The following is an 8,686-nucleotide window of genomic DNA, read 5'->3' on the forward strand; positions in this document are numbered from 1 at the left end:
ATACATATACATATACATATACATATACATATATATATATATATATATATATATATATATATATATATATATATATATTTGATTGACTATCAACTTTGATATATGTATTATATAAATCACATACATGGGTATGTTACCTCGTAATACAACGTATTTCATATATACTCTGATGAATTATCGCTTAATTTAGCTTATATTATTATATTATAACTTCAACAGTATATTATTAAATTGATCGTATGATATGAATGTATTCAATATATAATTGAATACATTTAATTTTTTTAAATATAAAAATTATTTATTTAATAGTAAATTAAAAATATCAAATATCGACGGACAGTGTCGTTTTCATAAAGTTAGTTTTTATTTGTTTTTATCAAAATCGACACTGTCAATCTCTTTTTGTAAAAAAATATGAAAAAACATTTATTAAAAATTGTGACGGATAGCGTTGCTTTTCTATAATTAATATTTTAAAAATAAAAAATTATAGAGACATTGTCCGTGAATTTTAATAAAAATAAATAAAAATAAAAGTGAAATTTAAAAACTGCTGGACAATGTCACTTTTTACCAGAGTTAATTTCATTTATTTTTAACAAAAGAGATATTATCCGTCCCTTTTTGTAAAAATATATAAAAATAAAAATAATTAAAAATTACGACGGATAGCGTTGCTTTTCTATAATTAATATTTAAGAATAAAAAATTATAGCGACGTTGTCCATCGATTTTAATAAAAATAAAATTTAAAAATCGATAGACAACGTCTCTTTTTATCATAAAATTAATTTTTATTTAGTTTTAATAAAAGCGATGCTATCCCTTACTTTTTAAAAAAATAAAGAAAATTTAAAAATAATTAGAAATTGCGACGGATAGCGTCGCTTTTCTAAAATTAATATTTTAAAAAAAAATTATAGCGACATTGTCCGTTGCTTTTGATAAAAATAAAAATCAAATTTAAAAATCGACGGACTATGTTTCTTTTCAAAAAATTAATTATTATTATTATTAAATAAATTACGACGCTAGCCTTCACATTTATTAAAAAAATTATAAATTATTTGTTAATTAGTTGGCATAATAATCCGCAAAAAAAAGTGATGGATATTAAGACGTTGGTCGTCAATTTTAATAAAAAATAAATAAAAACTAAAATTAGACTTAAAAAACGACGAACAGTGTCGCTTTTCGCGCCGCTTTTTTTTTTTGCGTCACTTTTTTGTTGGTTTTTTAGTAGTGGATAGTGATGAATTTTTTCACAAAATTTCTCTATTGATGTTATCTTCCCCCCTAATTTTGGAAAAACTATCTCATCAAATCGACAATCAACAAATCAAGCAGTGAACATATCTTCCATTAAGGTTTCAAGATAGCGAATAATAGAGGGCGATTCAAACCCAACATAAATTTCTCGTCTTCTTTGGGGACCCATCTTGATGCAATTAGGTGGTGCTATAGCACATATACAGTGCATCCAAAAATTCTCAGATAATATATATTAGGCTCTTGACCCAAAACTAATTGCAACGGAGAAAATTTATGGTAATTTATCGATCTAAGACAAACAAGTATTGCAGCATGCAAAATTGCATGACCCCAAATAGAAGTGGGCAACTTAGTTTTCATTGGAAATGGTCTTGCTATCAACTGCACATATTTAATTAATGACTCTGCAAGACCATTTTGAGTATGAATATGAGCTACAGAATGTTCAAATTTTATCCCAATTAATAAGCAATAATCATTAAATGCTTGGGTGAAAACTTTGTGGCATTATCAAAGAGAATATAGTTAATATGACTATAAGAAAATTGTGTCCGTAATCGTATTATTTGTTCCACCAATTTTGCAAATGTGAAGTTGCGAGATGAAAGCAGGCACACATGAGACTATCTAGAAGAAGCATCTATTAGAACTATAAAGTATCTAAATGATCCGTTAGGTGGGTGAATCGATCTACCAATATCTCCATATATGCATTTCAAGAATGCATGAGACTCAATCCCAACTTTTGTTGGTGATGACCTCACAATTAGTTTGCCTAGATAACAAGCGTTACATGAAAATTCACCATTTGAAATAATCTTCATGTTCTTTAATGGATGACCATTTAAATTTTTTATAATTCATCTCATCATTATAGATTCAAGATGTCCCAGACGATCATGCCAAAGTACAAAAATATTGGAATTAGTAAACTTCTGGTTTACTATACAATGTGCCTCAATTGTACTAATCTGTGTCCATTACAGGATAGAAGATAAAGCAGAAAACTTTTTATAACACACGTCTGTCCAGAGACATTCTTGGTGATACCAAGATATTCAAGATTCATCTCATCAATTGTCTTGATATGATAACCATTTTCACGAATATCTTCAAAACTCAACAAGTTTCTCCGAGACTTAGGAGAAATATAGAATTATTTATGATGAGTTTCGGTCCCTTAGGTAAGATTATAATGTCTTTTTCAAAGCCTTCAATCAAATTGGCACTACCGAAAATTGTAGTAACATTAATCTTGCCCATATTTAGATGAGAGAAATATTTTTTGTCTTTGAATATCGCATGCATAGTGCCAGAGTCAATCAAACAAATACCTTCACAATTGGAAAACTTACTTTAAAATTATCCATATCTTCAATTAAAATAAAACACAAAAAATAAATATATTAAATATTTATGTGTCAAAAACTATAAATTAAAACTGAATAGTAATGTAATAACCTAGTAATCATTTTTGATAAACTAATAAATAATTATCTTTTGGTCTTTTAGTTGAAAATAACAAAAGTGTGTTGTTTTTATGCACTAACCAATTTGAGACCTAATATAATATAAACATGTGGTGGAATGACATTAAAATAGAACAAATAAAATAAAATAAAATCAAATAAAATAAAATAAAATTATCAAATTATATGGACACTACATCTAAAGAATGTCTTCTCATTAAGTTGGAAACATGTGCTAGCTAAGCCCTTTTCATGCATTGACATAGTTGTTGCGAGAAAAAAAAAATATTAATCTATGCCCTACATATTTCTTCGTACAATTAAATATACAACTTTAAAAGCTTAATGTTTATGTCACTGATGCTGTTTTCCTTCTTTTATTTTTTTTTGGCGACTCAATTGTGGTATTATCACCAGATAAGCATTAAAAATAAAATCAAATTGAGTTTAAATTAATAAAAATATGACTAAAACAATCAAAATTAAAATACTAGAACTCATGCAAATAACTACTTTTACATGACTTTCTATTCACTAACTATTATTATCGCTAGAAATAAAAATAAAAATTATTCAATCTCTCATGTTCACGGAACAATCACAAATCAAGTAATCAGTCTTTCCTTCAGGGTGCTCGAAGAAATCTGCTATATCCAAACATGTGATGTCAACATGATTTTCAGAGAGAAAATTATCTTTAGAATCTTTCTCTTTCTTCTTTAGTGATGCTTGATAGAGGTCAACCAAGTATTTGAGAGCACGAAAGTCATGTGCATAATGTCCCTTTCCACCACACTGGAAGCAAGTAATTTCTTTACGTTTCACATTTTTTCCTTTTTATTTTTGATGGTGCATTTTGTTCGATGAATGATTGACATCAGAAACATAATTTCTTTCTTAATTATCACGACCACGACCACGACCACAGTCTAGGGCTGCAACTTTTTCCATGCCTAGCATTATGGGCATAAACTTCATTCACTTCAGGGAATGGTGCAGATTCAGTAGGTCGATTCTCGTGATTTTTCATTAACAAGTCATTATTTTGTTCATCCATAAGAAGATGAGAACTCAGTTCAATATTTTTCTTGAAACCTTTCTCTCGACATTGCTGCTGTAAGAGCACATTCGAGGCATGAAAAGTGGAGAGCATCTTTTCCATCATATCATCATCATTGACAGTCTCTCCATATAGTTTCAGCTGAGAAAAAATTATGAACATAGCAGAATTGTATTCATGAACAAACTTATAATCTTGAAACCATAGCCGCATCCATTCATATCGGGATTTTGGGAGGATAACCCTCTTTAAGTAGTCAAACCTTTCTTTTAGTTTATTCCACAAAACAAGTGTATCCTTAGTAGTGAGATATTCGATTTTCAAAATTTCGTCAAGATGATGATGTAGGAAAATCATAGCCTTAGCATGATTTTGATTAGATGTGGTATTTTATTTCTTTATGGCGTCTCCAAGACCCATAGCATCTAAGTGGATTTCAGTATCCAACACTCATAAAATATAGTTCTTTCCCAAACTTTGAAGGGCAATGAACTCACGTTTTATAAGATTATTAGCCATATGAAAAAGGAAGAAAAATAATACCTTAATCTTCAAATTTGAAACAATAGATTCTCATGCTGATAGCGTGTTATGAAATATAAAGTAGAGAAGAAGAAGAAGAATAAAGAGAGAAGAGAAAATAATTATTTTTTCTCTTGAGGGATGATTTACAATGAAGAAAGCCCCTCAATTTATAGGGAAAATTCCACCTAGTTTCTCTCTAAAAGATAGACATTTCATATCTTGATAGATATTCACTAGATCTTAATAGATATTATCTATATTCTTGATAGACATTTATTACAAATGATAAACATCAATATCATAACATACAATGTATTTTCAAATTTTGATATCTCTAATCTTTCAATTCAAACAGGGCGGATCTATTAAGGCCTGTGAGGGTGGCACACCACCCGCAAACTTCGACAAAAAATCTCTTTATATATATCTATTTATATAGACTGATATAGTTAAATATTAAATTTTCCACCCACAATACCAATGCACTATCTAGTGTAAGTGGAAAAGCGCCACTTTTGTAGGTCATAGGTTGTGGGTTTGATCTTGATTTGTAGCACATCATTTTTAATTTTTTTAATCAAGAATTGTTAATTAAAATAGGACAACAGGCGTAAAAGTACCAGTTGATAGTTTTACTTATATAAATTATACAAGTTGACGAAAATGTATAATTAATATTATTTTTTGACTTTTTGTATTTATTTAATTCTTAAAAATGGTATAATCTAATCTCTCTCATCAAAATTTAAAAAATCCTATTTCCAAATCATCAAACATCGACCTTTCTCTCTGTACTTGAGGTTTGCTGCTTGTTGCTGCTAGCTGCCGCTAGCCGATTCTTAATCATCGCTAGTAAAAGGATCACAAACTTAGTCTCACCTCTCTCCGCACCCATTGCTAACTAATTTCTTATCTCAATAGGCCTGTAAGTTATTTTGAAAGATTATTTTGTTTCTCTTTCTTGATCCTAGAAATCCAAATTCAAAAGTATCTTGATTTAGGAGAAAGTATTCTAAATTTGTGAATTGAGATGGAGAATTTTTTTCAACAAGGTTAATTATTCTCAATTAGGTTCTAGTAATGTCAATGTCAATCGTTCTTGTCTTATAACTGACCTCAATTTGGATTCACTTAAAGCCGATCCGGGAGAAAGAAGATCAATTTCTGATTTGATTCTTGAATACAAGATGAAGTGAGGAAAAATTATATTGAAAAAGAGCCTTTTCAACCTATATTGAACCATAGCCTTCAAGTGAAATAGGATGTGGAATGCGCCAACTTGCTTTAAGTTGGTTCAAAGGTTCACATTCTAGTTGGTTGGAGTATAGTGTGGAGAAAGATACCGCATATTGTCTTTGTTGTTATTTGTTCAAAAAGGAATTTGTTCATGAATCTTCGGGTGATTTTTATGCATCAAAGGATTTTAGGGGTTGGAATTATGTTCTTGAAATATTTCATTTACATGTCGGTAAATTGAATAGTATTCACCAGAAATGTTACAATAAGATTCTAGATTTGTCAAATCATCGTCAATCATTTCAAGTTGTTCTTGACAAACATTCTCAAAAATTTAAAATTGAGTACCAAATCCGTTTGGAAGCTTCAATTCAGAGGCAAACCGAGGATTTGAAGATAGGGGGTGCACTATTATCTTTAACATGGTCATGTCTATCAACTACATAATTTGGCATAAAACTTTTTTAAACTTAAAAATTACAAAAAAAATTATGATCAAAGCATAAACTTCAAAATGATCAAATGACATTAATTTAGTACTAATATAACAAAAGTAGACCATCCTTTCATACTAGACATCGACGCGTTTTCATATTCTAAGAACGGTCAATGATTGCATCATTGCTTATATTTACAAATACATCTTCTCAATGCAACAAACTAAACAATCACTTAAAAAATGCATTACCAGTATTTTTACGCAACTCAGTCTTAATATGTTTCATGGATGAAAAAGCTCTCTCTACAGTTGCAGTAGCAAGAGAACGGAAAAAGTTGTCCGTTGAGTGTGCGTGTTCTAGTGTATATTTAGTAACCGCTTCTCCATGAATTTTTTTTTTCAAAAAATTATTTTACTTTAGTGAAAAAGGTGAAAACAAGATGGCGTTGGCCATGAAAATTTCAAATACAATCCGAAATTATATTTGGAAAATTGAATTTCAAGTTTTACTTGTTTTCACTTTTTGCACTCATATTTCTCTCACAAAATTTTAAAAACAACTTTAATTTATATTCATGGTTAAACATAACTCTAACTCAAACTTCAACTTCAACTCCAACTCCAACTCTGAAAAATTATTATTTTCATGGCTAAACGGGGTATTACTTGGCTTGAAAAGAACTTGGGCAAATTCTAAATTTAGGGATTTGGGGGGGATTTGATATTGTAGGCTTGTAGTTTTAGGTTTGAGATTGGAGAATTGCCATTGCCCATGGGTTTAATGTAAATAACAATATACATTAAATTTAATGGAAAGTTAGGTTGAGGCATTGTAGCTCCCCAAAATCTGATCCCGAGATGTCACACAGTGCTCAAGAATACGAGTAGCCTTAAGCTAACCCTGTCTGCCTTCTACTAAATAAAAATCTCAAAATCAAGGTAATATATACATGAAAGTCATACTGAATGCGGAAACTGTCTGAAATAACTAAGAATAATCTGAATATAATGTCTGAAACATCAATACTGAATAATCTGACTGTAAACAAGTAGTCCGACAAGCCTCTACTACTAATACAAGAGAGCCACTGGGAAAAACCCAAAGCTAACTCGAACTGTCCGAAAGAAATGCTAAAATCTCATAAACTGATAAGCTTGAGTAATAAGTCCCCGAAGTGTGAAGACTCACCAACTGTAGGATGCAAATAGAGATGCTTGGACTACTTACGCTGTTGATACTGAGCACCAAAACCTACATTATGAGACAATATAACACGTAGACATATATATATGGATCAGTACTTTGAGGATATACTGAGTATATGGGGGTGAAATGCATAAGTAAAATATCATCTCATCATCATAATTTATAAAACAATACATGCTAAATGTAAATGACTCATATAAGTTGGAATAACTGAAATATAGATATCATGAATAATAAATCAATCATACTTTATAACATTTAGTTCTGAAAGCTATAATTGTATTCTGTCTGTAAATCATATTGTCTAAGTATAGAAAGAGCTTACTTCTGAAATCTGAAATCTAAAAGCTAAAGTTTGTAACTGTCATCTTTCTGTAAAGCATAATTTGAGTAAACTGTGAGCCTTTACACTTAGTTTTCTGAAAATCCTAACTATTAAACTATAGGGAAAACACTTTATCTTAAGGTCATCTGTAAGGAAAATACTTTATCTTAAGGGAGGTTCTCTTAATCGACATAAACTAGGCGAGCAACATGGAGTCTAACGTCTCGTCCTCCTAAGAAAGAAACCTCACATTGGGGAGAGGTGTCATACTCTTGCCAGGGAGTATAGCCTCAGCTTAAGTTATCACTATCTCAGCCCACTATGGGCCCTTAAATCTCAAATATACGGTGGTATGTAGTTATAGGGTATGAGACCTTGGAATCATACCTAACTCGGTGCTAAATACTACTCCCTTTAATTTGCTACGCTCATCTCATTGGAAATCCACTTTAAAACTTGCATAAGGGATCATTATGAAACTAGTTATGCACTTATCTAAATCAAGCTATAAATGAAGCTATTTTGCTTTCTAAAATTTGTAATAAATCTATAAAGTAGATTCCAAAACTTATCTAGTGATCGAAAGATCAAAGTTTTGCTGAAAATCTTTAAGTAATCTGATAATATGATGTTTAAAGCACCATCTTTCTTGAAATAATAATATTCAATCTTGAGGTAAGAACCTATACTTCAATCTCATTTCAAAACATCATAATAATCATGCTTGATAATGAAAACAATCATAATTCATCTCAAGATCTGTAATTTACTGTAATAGGCATGAAAAATATGAAAATAGACATGCAATTCATCTTCAAAATATCTCAGAAACTCATAACTTTGCAAATAGCAATAATGGGTATGAACGCTAAATCAAAACTCATGTAATATCATTCAAAATCATATATGTTTAATGTAAAAGCTTGGTTTTGGGCACAAGGATGGAAGAAGATCCTTATTCATAAACCCCACATACCTTAATAGATGATTAGATGAAGAAACTTGAATTATTGATTTCTAATTGAGTTTTTGGAAATGGATTCTTGATTATCTTGCCTTGGGAATCCTCAATCTCAAGCTTTCTTGGAGAACCAAGGGGGGATTTTGATTTCTTGGAGAAGAGGTTTTAGATCTCTAGGGTTTTGCTTTT

This window comes from Capsicum annuum, chromosome 11, assembly GCF_002878395.1.
Source record: "Capsicum annuum cultivar UCD-10X-F1 chromosome 11, UCD10Xv1.1, whole genome shotgun sequence".
NCBI classification, from domain to species: domain Eukaryota; kingdom Viridiplantae; phylum Streptophyta; class Magnoliopsida; order Solanales; family Solanaceae; genus Capsicum; species Capsicum annuum.